At 31.8% G+C, this 13273-nt stretch overlaps 1 pseudogene; it reads left to right on the top strand.

Moving 5' to 3' along the window:
• The window catches only part of LOC135958504 (uncharacterized), a 222970-nt pseudogene that overhangs the window by 200859 nt on the left and 8838 nt on the right, over nt 1-13273 (top strand).

Here is a 13273-nt window from a genome sequence, read left to right as displayed (position 1 = left end):
AAGCATGACTTAATTCTTTTAAGAAGTTCAAAAGATACAAATGCTTGTTACTCAACTGATGCGAATGAAGAAATCAGTGTATCAATTACAAGCATTGTATGGAAAGTTCAACACATTCATTTGTCAGACTACAAGAAAATTCAATTTATGAAAACCATTAAAGATGGAAAATCGTGGTCTTTCTCTGTTTGTAGAAAGTTTAACGTTCCAGCTGCGCTTCATTCCGCCCGGAAATGTGGGATTATAGTAACAATCCCAACTACGAAATGCTATCGGCAAAGATTTTCCATCTCGAAATTACATACACACAAACACTTGACTTTTTTCCCACGATCACACACACGCACTAATGTAAACACATGCGGCGGCGGCGGCGCACTTCAACGAAACAATTTTTTTGAAATTCTCAAATTTCGGCAATTAAATTTCAAATTTTAATTGCCCATTAAATTTAATGGTTGCTGAACATACAATTCACAACTACTTGCGTCTTATTATTAGTTTGACCCACTTCTTTACACGTGAATTTCTCTACAGAATTTTAACATAATAAGCCAGACATTTTACTACCGGTTTTCTGTAAATATATACTGCCGTCATTTGATACCTTTTTGTTTTTTTATATACCTTTGTAGACTCTTTCTGTGCTAGTGTCTTTTGTGTCACATTTCCCATTGTCTAAATCACTGTAATGTCTTTTGACAGACTCACGTAGATTTCTACTTCTTCCATATTGTCTCTCTCTCTTTATTGCTGATTTTTTTCCTTTCTATGTTTCATTATTTTCATTTTATTGGGTCATCTTAATTATCCACTACTTTTTTGATGTTTTAATTTCAGTTGTGTCTAGAACTTACCCAGTATGCAAAATGATTCGAAGTTATGTCGAAAATGAATCATTTTTTCGTAAAATTTTATCGATATCGACTTCGATATAATGTCGAGAATGTGCGTGTTTTCCTAAGTAGAGTGCAGAGCGATAAAGAGTCGAAAATTATTTATTATTCTGATTCTAATTTTTATCGATATACTATACCTTTTTCGGTATTAAAAATGTTCTAAATTGATTCGATTTCGATTAAATATATGAACAATTTCGTATACTTTATACCATCGAGCAATTTCTTCTTGAAATAATGCATATTCAATACCTTTATTATTATCCAATAATGTTGCGTTAGATGTGTTTTCATTTTCAAATGAAATAAGCTCTGCACATATTTCTGATGTTTGCTGATTATGAGATTCGAATTGTCAAAAAACAACATCAATAATTGGCTGCGCTTTTCATTTAAGACGTCTTTGATCCATTTTTCGTGTTAAACTATATTTTTATGAATATGTTATTGATAGGATAAGAAATAAAATTTTATTTTCTCACAAATTGACAAAAGAATAATATGTATGTATATGCATTTGTCCATTTTGTGCAAAAATAAAATTTGGCATTAAAAAAAAACTCGAACATTATTCGCCATTTCTATAAAATATTAAAATACGATATTCTAAAAAATGTAGATTGGATAGAGCATCATAATAAATTCATATTTTCGATTTTAATTCGAAATAAGTTCGATAAAAAGAACTGACTCGAAATGTTGCATACTGGGTAATGTGAAGGAAACATTTGTGTTTCTTTATTTTCTGTTTATTTTTTGTTCTTTGTAGGTTTCTGTGATTTAAAGTGAAGTGCATAGTTTCGAATTCCATTGGTGTTAATTTGCCAGTCTATTAATTTTTCTTCTGGTATACCGCTTTCAGATACTGTGTGTGATGCTTAAAGTTTTTGCCAGACAGTTTTAGAAAACATTCAAAAGAGCATTGTTTTCCAGTTTTTGCTGGGATATAGCTTAAATTTTTAAATTTGTTTACCAAAAGAAATTAATATTTGGAACCTTTTCCCTTGCAATCTCTTTGCTTTCTTTATATATATTTACAATGCAAGTCGCTATTATGCAAAGTTTTTAATTAATTTAATTAAAATTTAATTATTAAATTGAAAAGCAATTTCTTTTTGCCCGAAGTGCATCTGAAATCCATCTCATAACCCTTATTAACAAATGCCACAGCATTGGCTACACATTGCTTGGCTATGAACATCAATTTATCAGCAAAAAAAACAACCTCAGATTCACAAGCCACTTTTAAGAATCAAAATAAAAACACAGAAAAGAAAAACTCATTAAGAAATTCAAATGCTTAGACAACACCAGACAACAACTGTATTACCTTAAACAATTTATCTGTAATTAATTAATCCTTTTTGGATTTAAATAAATTACACTTAAAATAAATACATACTTATATTCTATATATAAGTAATACAAAAATAAGGTTAAGGGCATGCTTAGTTTTGAGTTTTATTAGCATGGAATAAATTATTTTTCACACTTAGCTATACATATTGTTTTTTAATATTAATCCAAGGCCAATTCTGTGGGTTCTGGCTTGATTGCCAGAGTAAAACATCTTCGCATTTTGAGTATAAGTTCCTAAAAAACTCTCATCATACTGACTTCGTAATTTCCAGGTTCCGATATTGAGTTTGTGTTTATCTTTCCCTCTGAGGATTCTTAGCACCCTCGTATTCCCGGAGAACGAGGACCACGTATTATTGTCAGGTTTACAAGGTATATTACTGCACTGGTTACCTGTTGCCTTCTATGGGGTTTATAGTTTTCAATATATGTGATTAACTGCTCCTTTTGGAGTACCGATGCAGTTTGCTATCGCTAAATTTAAGATAGATGCTGATACTTGTTGGTCCGCGAGATTTATTTCATTTTCGTTCCATCCTTCAGGTTCTCCTGAAGGATGATAAGTTATATTGAATTGCAAACAGCCTGTATTATATCTCACTACATCAATTCGGGAAGAAAATAGGTTTCTAAAAAATTCAAATAAAATTCGGATAAAATATCCGCTAAGAACTATTTAAAATTAAGTGTTTGGGAAGTTTTCCCTTACCAGTTTTATATACCAGACCTTGCTCCGTCCTATTACTATTTGTTTCGATCAATGCAGAAAACTGTCTCTGATATACACTTCTTGACTTGTTTCGTTCTTGGCCTCGAAGGATGAGCATTTCTTTTAGCGCGGCCATAACTAACAATGTTTCAGAATAAAAGCTAAAAATTCTAACAAAATTCTAATTTACCTAATACTTAAAATTTGTACCACAAATTATAAAACTTCGAATATTTTTGGACTATCACTAGAATTGAATTGAAAGCAACTTTCAAACACTTTCACATGATACCAATATTTCAGATGATCCCTTTGTGAGAAATATGAAAAAAATATTGAGAAATTGTCTCCTTAAACAAGCTAAATTTTCACTTTAGTAGGGAACAACGACACTTTATTTTTCCTCCATACAAACAAGTCCATCATAATGTATATGTGTAGGTATAACTAGAAAATGGAATATCTTTATATTTCTGATGCAAAAACCCACAGAACCAACCAGCAGTTAAATCACACAACATGATGGGTTCGTAACAATTCTTGTGTAACGTCTTTGAATGAAGCTGATGAAGATGCGTATAAATGTTTACACAGACTGACGAAGAAAAACAATTGTTTGATGTCTAATATAATTACGTAGTATGTTGGGGAAGTAAATGCCCTTATAGATTTACAATATACCAAACCCTACTATAAAAATAATTAGTATGATTAAGTAAGCATTGATAACACAAAAAATAAAAAGTAAACTAGTGTCTAGAAGCACTAAAAACACTCATTTTAATATAGGATGTTATACTTGTTCATAATATTTAAAATGCAGTAGTTAGTTTTTGCTCGAATATTTACACAAAGGTATGTTTGCAAATTAAAGCACAGTGTCTAGAAGCACTTATCTTTTGCTATTTTGTTTTCTGTAAAAAAAAAAATAATTGTAAATTATGTATGTTTTACCATAAACACTCTTCAACATATCTGTTGAACAACATTTGTAGTCATTAATCTTAAGTCATACCTTTGGTAGATAGATTGATGCCATAAGGCAGGATGAGAATGCCACACCCAAAATGATGTTTTCTAAAATGTTTAATGACACAAATATGTGACAGTAATATTAAAATGACTTTTAACAGTGTACTTATGTTTGTAAAATGAACTGCTATAAATATCTTAAACAAAATAAACTTCGTTGGGAAATACAATTTCGAAAAAAATGTAAAGTCTTAACATTATAGCTATGTTCAATAACTAAAAGTTGATACTAGTTAGTAACAATTGTTACTGGAAAAGCGTTCATTAACTCAAAAACTTGCAAGTAGAGAAAAAAGCAAGAGCATATAAATTTTAGAGAGTGTTCTCTCGTTGCAAACTATTACAAGTTATATTTTGAACTCGTAATAGTTAGCAGCTTATATTTTATATGTTTTGTGTTATTGTTTATTTATTTAAAATTTTATTTTTGTGGTGAAAAAATGTCAAACCAAAATAATTTTCAATAAAATTAAAGAAAATGTGAGTATTTATACATTTTAAAAGGAATAAAATAAGAAAATTGTGTGTATAAAACAATTGTTACTGGAAGAGCGTTCATTTACTTTTACTATTTTTGAGAAATTAAGAGAGTAATTTTTTAAATTTTGATTTTATTCTCTCGTTGCAAGTATTTACTGGGAAAGTAAATGAACAGACCTTATGTTACAGCGAAAAAACAATCGCTGTACAAACCTGACTGACTGCTCCAAAATTATTATTATACCCTACACCACCATAGTGGGGACCTCCCGAAATTGGACTCTATCGGTCATAAATGTTTAATTTATATATGTATTTCCACAAATTCCGCTCCAAATAAGTTTTATATACACAAAATTCATGTCAACAAATTTTGTTACGATCGGTCCATAATTAGTCATAGCTCCCACCGCTTCCGAAAATCACTTTAACGTGCATAAATAAAAATCACACGACCTAATTTCATGGTGATCGGTCCGTAATTGGTCATAGCCCCCATATAAGGCCCACTTCCGAAAATCACTCAAAAATATAAATTATTGATATTTTAAAAGAAAAATGTTTTTGCTCTTTTACTTAGTGTAGGGTAATATATGGTCGGGCTTGACCGATCATACTTCCTTTCTTGTTATTACATGTGTTTGATTGCAGTATAAATTATATTAATTGACCTTCTCAAATTCTGTGTCGAATTCTATGAAATTCGGAAAGCTATTATCGTGTCTACAAACTTTATTTTGACGAATACTAAATACACGAACTTTTCTCTTTGGAAAAAAGTCCGTTGAGAAAAGCCGGTGTTAATTGGGCAAGAAATGCTAAGGACAAAGCATTAATTTTTGTCGAGCATCTGAGTAACGTGTTCAAGCCAAACCCATCCAACAATGATTTTGTACTGGATGATCCTCGTGTTTATGAGACAGAGTATAATCAAATAAGAGTGAGTCCTGAAGACGTTCGAAAGGTCATCAAGAATAACATAAATACAAACAAATCTCCAGGTTATGACAAAATTAAACCATCCATGATTAAAAATCTTCCTAATATAGCTATAATCGTGATACCTGTACTGTTTTCTGCGATCATAAGACTAGTCGTCTTCCCAACAAATTGGAAAATTGCTCAGATTTTAATATTACCTAAGCCAAGAAAAGATTTAACAATGCCATCTTCGTACAGAGCTATAAGTCTACTGCCCTGCTTATCAAAGTTATTTGAGAAAGTATTACAATGTAAAATTGTACCATACCTAAATTATACCAGTTCATCAATTTGGTTTGGCAAGTAAATCGATTGACTGGAGAGATAAGAAAGTCTTTTGAAAATAAAAAATACTGCAGTGCTATCTTTTTGGACATCGCCCAGGCCTTTGATATGGTATAGCATAAGGCAAAATTAACAAAATTAAATGTCTACTGCCACCAAGTACCCATGGATTGCTGGAGTCATACTTATCAGATCGAGTTTTTAGAGTTCAATATTACGATTATGTAACAGGAAATTATGCAGTTAAAGCTGGTGTTCCACATATATACATCTGATTTGCCTGTGTGCGATAGACTTACCATATCGACATTCGCTGATGATACGGCAATACTTAGCTCCCACTCAGATCCACAGGTAGCTTTTATGAAATTTACCAATTATTTAGGACTCGTGGAGATATGTTTCAACAACTGGAGAATACGAGTAAATGAACTCAAGAGCAAACACATCACATTTACACTCAGAAGGGGTGATTGTCCACCTATCACACTAAATAATATAAACATTCCACAGACAGATACTGTTACATACCTTGGTATTCACTTGGATAGACGACTCACTTGGCGTCGTCATATAGAGCCAAAAGACTTAACATGAAGTTAAGATCCTCTATCCTTCACTGGTTAATCAATGACCAATCAAAATTAAGCCTTGACGATAAAGTCATCCTGTATAAAAGTGTTTTAAAACCAATTTGGACATATGGAATCCAATTTTGGTAACGGCCAGTGATTCCAGTATTGAACTTATACAGATGGCGTAATCGAAAATTCTTAGGACCATGACGGGTGCTCCATGGTACATAAGAAATGAGAATATCCACAGGGACTTGGAAGTGCCACTAGTGAAGGATGAGTTTAAGAAAGTACGTGATAAATATATACTGAAACTACAATGCCACCCGAATCCGCTTGCTCGGCTTCTCACATAAGGAGTGAGATCGAAAAATTCTTAACATACATATATGTTTATAAAAAAGAAACCACTAAACTTACAGCTTTAATTTTTTTTTTATTTGATTGAAATTATTATTACAATTTACAAAAAAAATTATTTTTATAGTTTTAATCACTAGTGATGAAATTTTGAACCTTTTTCGGAAACCCTTCCATTAACGTTTTTATAGTGCTTTCTGTCACTTTGCTCGAACATGTAGTCCATCTCCGTTTAAAATCTACCACACTTTTGGACACCTTTTTTGTACTCTTCAATTCTCTTTTAACAAGAGCCCAATATCTCTCCACTGGCCTTAGCTCCGGGCAGTTTGGAGGATTTGCCTCTCTTGGTACAAATACCACATTATTGTTCTTGTACCACTCAAGGGCTTGTTTGCCATAGTGACAGGATGCCAAGTCAGGCCAAAAATAAGTGGACACATTATGAAGTCTTATGAATGGAAGCAGCCTTTTTTGTAAACATTCCTTGATGTAAATTTCGGTATTTATAGAGCCCGTTGTAACAAATGAGTGGCTTCTTTTGCCGCAACTGCATATTGCTTGCCATACCAAGAACTTTCTGGGAAATTTTGTCTGCTTTTGGGTCCTAAACTTTTCTTCAACATTCCCTCGAGCATCAGCAACATAAAATTTTTGACCTGGAAGTTGCGAAAAATCTGCCAGAACATACGTTTCGTCATCCATTATGCAGCAAGAATATTTTTTTATAAAACTTGACTTCAATTTCCGTGCTCTGTTTTTGGCCTCTAAATTTTTAGTAGCGTTCCTGTCAGGAACTTTTTGAGCCTTGTATGTTTTTAAACCTGCATTAGCTTTAACTTTTCGTACCAAATAGTCCGAGCACTGAGCTAACCGGGCTGCTTTCCTACCGGATGTGTTGGGAGCTCTTTTGAAAATGCGTTCTATTTTTTTGGCTTTAGAAACATCATGTGGACCATTCCTTCTACCTGAACCAGGTTTTCTATCAACTGACAAGTTCTCCCGGTACTGTTTAATAACATTGGAAACAGTTTGACGGCAGACCTTTGTATGCTTGGCCAACTTTTTGTAAGACCAAGTTGGGTTTTGTTGAAAATATTTAATAATTTCAGTACGCACTTTTTTCTGGTCACTCATTTTAATCAGATTAACAAAAAAATTAATATAATTGACATTACACATAATAACTGACATGTTTTTCAAAGGTAACTTGATCAAAAAAAAATTCAAATAATACTTGGGTTAAAAAATGTAATGAAAAACGTGTGTTAAGAATTTTTCGATCTCACTCCTTAGACCCAAACCAGATCAAGGCTTTGTAGAGGAGATCTACCACCCCGATAAGATGAGGTCCATTTATCTTTAAATGCTCTCGTCGGAGAGCAATTAGTTTTAATTTTAGTTATAAGATTTAACAACTTATTGTAAGGCCTAATGATATAGGCAGATTCAATAAATAAATATAAAGTTAAAAAAAAAAATTGTTTTTACATATTTTTTAAATCTACTCATATTTGTAAAAGTTACAAGTTTCGAAATGATTTTCACACCCAAATTGGTCAACTTTAAACATACGTGCATTTGCACAACCAGAGAAAAAATATATGTGTTTGATCACAGCCATTTTTTAACATGATTACAAATTTATTATTTATATGATTGCGGCAACCAAAATATGCTAAAGTTACTATTCACACTACTGCTGCATTCATTTATATACATATTTTTTGTAATTATGTATGTGTTTGTGACAAAAATTTCTATGTTGCTTTTGATTACCATTATCTTAGATGCTTTCCAAACTTTTTGTTTATATTAAATCCTGAACTTAAAAAATTTACTTTAAAATTATTGGCCCATAATCATAGTCAAACATTAAAGTCGGTTCTTTTTAAAAACAACTTTAAATTAAAAACCTGCTTTATATTATTTCCCAACTATAGTCAAAATTAAAGTATGTTTTAAATTGAACCGACTTTAACTGGGTGCCACCTCAAATGTAGAAAATATTTGCTGTCATGAACAATTTTTATTTTCAAAACATTCCGTTTCACCCCAGTTACGATATTATTTCAACCTGAGCCTTATGACATATTCTACACAGACGGACAGAAGGGCATAGCTTAATCGACTAACCCCCATTAACACCAAGTCTGGTTATGCCTTAACTAATAGTTATACTAACGGTTAAAATTATTTCTATATGAAAACTGTCAGTATAACTATTAGTTAAAACATAATCAGACTTCGTGTTACTGGGGGTTAGAATTTAATAAGGATCAATAAAATGTATACTTCGTTGGGTCTCAGATGAATATTTCTCAATGCTACACACGGAATACCAAACTTACGTAAACTCTCTTTCACCACTTTTGGTGGTGAAGGTTATGAAAAGTTCGAAAAATTGGACTAAAAACTTTTTGTCAAATTATCCAACATTTTTTAATATAGTCTTATACTGTTTACTTAAATTAAATTTAACTTTTGGTCGAAAATAAAAATCCAGCTCTAAGAGAATTTGGTTAGTTTTTATTAACAAGCCTGAAACTTTTAAAACAGTCTCTGTAAAAATATTAAACACCCCTCTGCATTTTTAAAATAAGATAAATTATTATGGAAACACATCAAAAAAATAAATATGTATAAACATATTTAAATAAAATAACAAGAATCAAACACTTACTGTGAGGTCTGCTGCGACGCTTCATGTTGCTGTTTTGACATTTAAATGTACAAAACGCAACCACAATTTTACCACATGCTCTGCTCCGGTTTTGCTTTCTCAGTTTTCGGTTGGGCTGCTGCTATTGCTGCAGCTGGATTTAGTCAAGTTGCCGGCACAAGCACGTACTTACCGAGAAATATTTAATATTAAGTACTCAGTTTTGTTCAATTTATTCATTCGTTCATTTATTTATTATTCTTATGCTGATTTGTTTTTTTCTCTCTTTCTTTTCCGCACTCTTGCTTCAACGAACGAAAACAAAAAATACAACTATAACAACAACAACTACAATAAATGAAACAATAAAAGGTATCATGGATGCGTCGAAGAGGCGACGAACTGGCACTTATTACATTTGGTCGTCATACATATAGCGGTGATCTCAGATACTCGTTAGAGTTTGAAGAACCAAACGATTGAAAACTTTTAATCCAATATGCCAAGGAACGTGACAAGTGTATTTATGAGTGTAAAGATTCATCACATCCGCCTTTAGTGTTGTTAGTCTACTTAACTGTAATTGGTAAGTTTCCTTTGGATAACATACACTCATACATACATGTACATTAGGGTGTCACTTTTTAGATTATCGATTCGAAAATTTGTGTCCGTCATCTAGAAACCATATGTTGAAATTCAGTGTTGAGCAAAAATCCAATAATCAATATACTGCTAGTATATCAAACCAAAATATTGATTGTAGCCGCACTTAATCTTTCATTCCTGCATACATATACATGTACGTAGGTATTAGTGTGTTTGTATACATGTGGTCGTATTATTGTCCACAATCAATCATGTTGATATGTTGCCAACGTATCACACCTACTTTTCATTCTGTTCATCATCGTCACATTCTCAACGTTCTCGTACTCCTTTCTAAATATTTCAAGTTAAAACGGAAATAAAAACAGTCCACTGTTGTGATTTCACTTCAAGATTATACGGTACGTGTATTTTACTGATGGACCTAAATGACAAGTGCTTTCACATAGCTACAAGGGAAGACTGAAAACTCATTGCAAAGCAATAAGTAACACATATGTTATGTTCATTTGTTTACGCAGTTTAGTCAAAATAATGTAAAATTATTTGTTACCGTTTCGTTCTGCAGGTTTGTTAGTAAAAAGTTAAAATTTTTTTAGAATTACGTTTTTTTGTATAATTTTGTGGATTTAAAATTTGGGGATTCTACAAAATTTATTGGGAATTTATTTTTTTTAACTTAGGCCCTAATTTTGTAAATCACGTCACCAAAGTGATATTTATATGGAAAACAAAAACAAAATTTCAAAAATTTTAAAAATTTGTTTTTGTTTTATATACAAAATTTTCAAATTATGAAAGGCACTTGAATTGAACGCTTGAATTTTGGTGCGTTTGTTCTGTTAAGAATTTGTATATAAAACAAAAACAAATTTTTAAAATTTATGAAATTTTGTTTTTGCTTTCCATATAAATATCACTTTGTGCCGTGATTTACAAAATTAGGGCCTTAGTTTTTCTGAAATTTATTGAAATAATATTTGGAATATAATTTATGCAACAAATTAAAATATTTTGTTTTGGAAATTTTTGTGATTCTTATTTCTGCATTGTCTTCCCATTAATTTTAAAATTAAAGAACTTCTCAGTTTGCCCTCCTAATTTCTTCTTCTGCCTTTCCTTCATTTTTGACATGTAGTGGTTCAGTGCATGAACTACTGTTTAAATAGTATATTATGCGATCGGATACATGAAATCAGTGCTAGTAACGCAGGCACCCACCCTGCTTGCATTACGTTTATTTTTTTTCTGTTTCCCCATCAAATTATAAATTAATTTTTGGGAAATTCCTATGGAAAATCTGACACAAATTTTTTGATGTATCATCATGTTCAAGCATTTGCTGAGTGACTGGCTGATGGAGACTATAATGAAGTGTTGAAGATGTTTGACTTGACATGTGGACAAAAGAATGTATAACCAAAGTAAGCTAGCCATGGTAGCCCTTACCAAAAATGAATGATGATGTTTGTAATTTAACTATAAACATAACATAGGGATGCTTAGATTTTACTTTACTTTTTTGATGTACTGTAAAAATTATTTACATTTATTTGAATTAAAGACAGAAACAGCTTTAATTGCATAAAATATTTTATACTTATAATAAAAATATTACAAGTCGTATTTTTGTTACAGCAAACTTCATTAAAAAATTTGTGAAGAGATTTTTTAAAATTTTTATATGACAAAATTTAATTATTGCGTATACATTATATTTTCATATACATTTTACTTGACTTAAATATTCCTCATACGCATTAAGTTCTATCAACCATGTAGCTATACAAAATTGCATACTTTAGGGATGAAATACATATAATGTATGTGATACACGTGTACGTATACTTATTATTTAATTACACAATGTATATAGGAAAAAACATGAACAAAATTCACGATTAATCAACCGCTGCATCAGGTTTTGCCATATGTGTTTAGTATTGTTGAAAAGAAAGTTTCTTCTAGATTAAGAATATGTACGTGATCATGTTGTCACCTCTGAAAATTATGGAAAAAACTTTGAACAAATAAACCAAAAAATATTTTTTTTATAATTTCTGAAAATAAATACATTTTATATATTGTTATTACTTGCTATAGTTCTCGTGTAGTTTTATCATTTAACTTCATAGATAAAACTATGTAAAAATATTATAATACTTGCAATAGACAAGTTTTTCTTGTCAATTTATTTATTCGTATAGGTGGTGAAGAACTTAGAAAAAATCAGCGCTTCTTGTTAGGGTCTGTATGATTTTATTGCTTCTCAGCAGCTCTAAAATCTATGTGCACAATTGTTTGCACACATTTAATTCGCTTTAAAATTAACCTGATAATTTTAAAGCTGTGAAATATGCTTATTTTGGATTCCTTATACAGAGCCTCTACGCGAGGAATCCCATATAAAAATCATGTAATCTTTCATGCGAACTGGTAGCAGTATACTAGTGCTCTCTGCCTTACAAACCTGCTTCCGAGGAAGCACCATTTTTGGCTGGGTCAGGTTTGAAATAGAAGAAAAAGTCGGGGTTATCCGGGGAATAGGAAGGATGAAGCAGTAGTTCGTACCCTAACTCATGGATTTTTGTTTTCTTAAAATTCCCAATATTCGCCATTGATTGTTTTACCCCTTTGAAGTCAATGTGAATTATACCACGTGCATCTCAAAAAAAGGTCGCCATGACCTTATTGGTTGACGAACCCAACTTGGTCATCCTTTTCGCTGATTCACCCCAAAAAACCTACTGGTTTGACAGCTGCATGGTCTGTTTGTATTGTGTTGGATCCATGTTTCGTTCACGGTTAGGAAACGGCCCCAAAATTCACCCATATTGCTGTTGAACAACGCCAAACACTCCAAACTATTTCATACCGAAGTGTTCATTCAAAATTTAAGCCATGTAAAATACCTATGGCTTCCATAATCACTCGTACTTTAAATTTCCGATCCGTCAACACCATATCATCTTGCGAAAAACTATTTCATACCGAAGTGTTCATTCAAAATTGAAGCATTGTGAAATACCTATGGCTTCCATAATCACTCGCACTTTCAATTTCCGATTAGTCAACACCATATCATGAATTTTTCAAATTGTTTCGGGTGCAGAGATCTCAACTGGGCGTAAAGAACGTTCGGCCTCTTCCGCGTTTGTACGGCCACAACAAAATTCAATAATCCACTTTTTTACCAATCACATTGATAGTGTAGAGTTTCTACAGTATTTATCAAGCTTAGTCTTGGCAAAAATATTGCCTAATGAGCAGACGAAATTCCATTTTATAGTCAAACAGAAACTAAATGACGCATCAAATTCTA

Source organism: Calliphora vicina, chromosome 4, assembly GCF_958450345.1.
Source record: "Calliphora vicina chromosome 4, idCalVici1.1, whole genome shotgun sequence".
In the NCBI taxonomy this organism is placed as follows: Eukaryota; Metazoa; Arthropoda; class Insecta; order Diptera; family Calliphoridae; genus Calliphora; species Calliphora vicina.
Note: the sequence above shows the minus strand (reverse complement) of the source record. Positions and strands in the feature narration are given on the sequence as shown.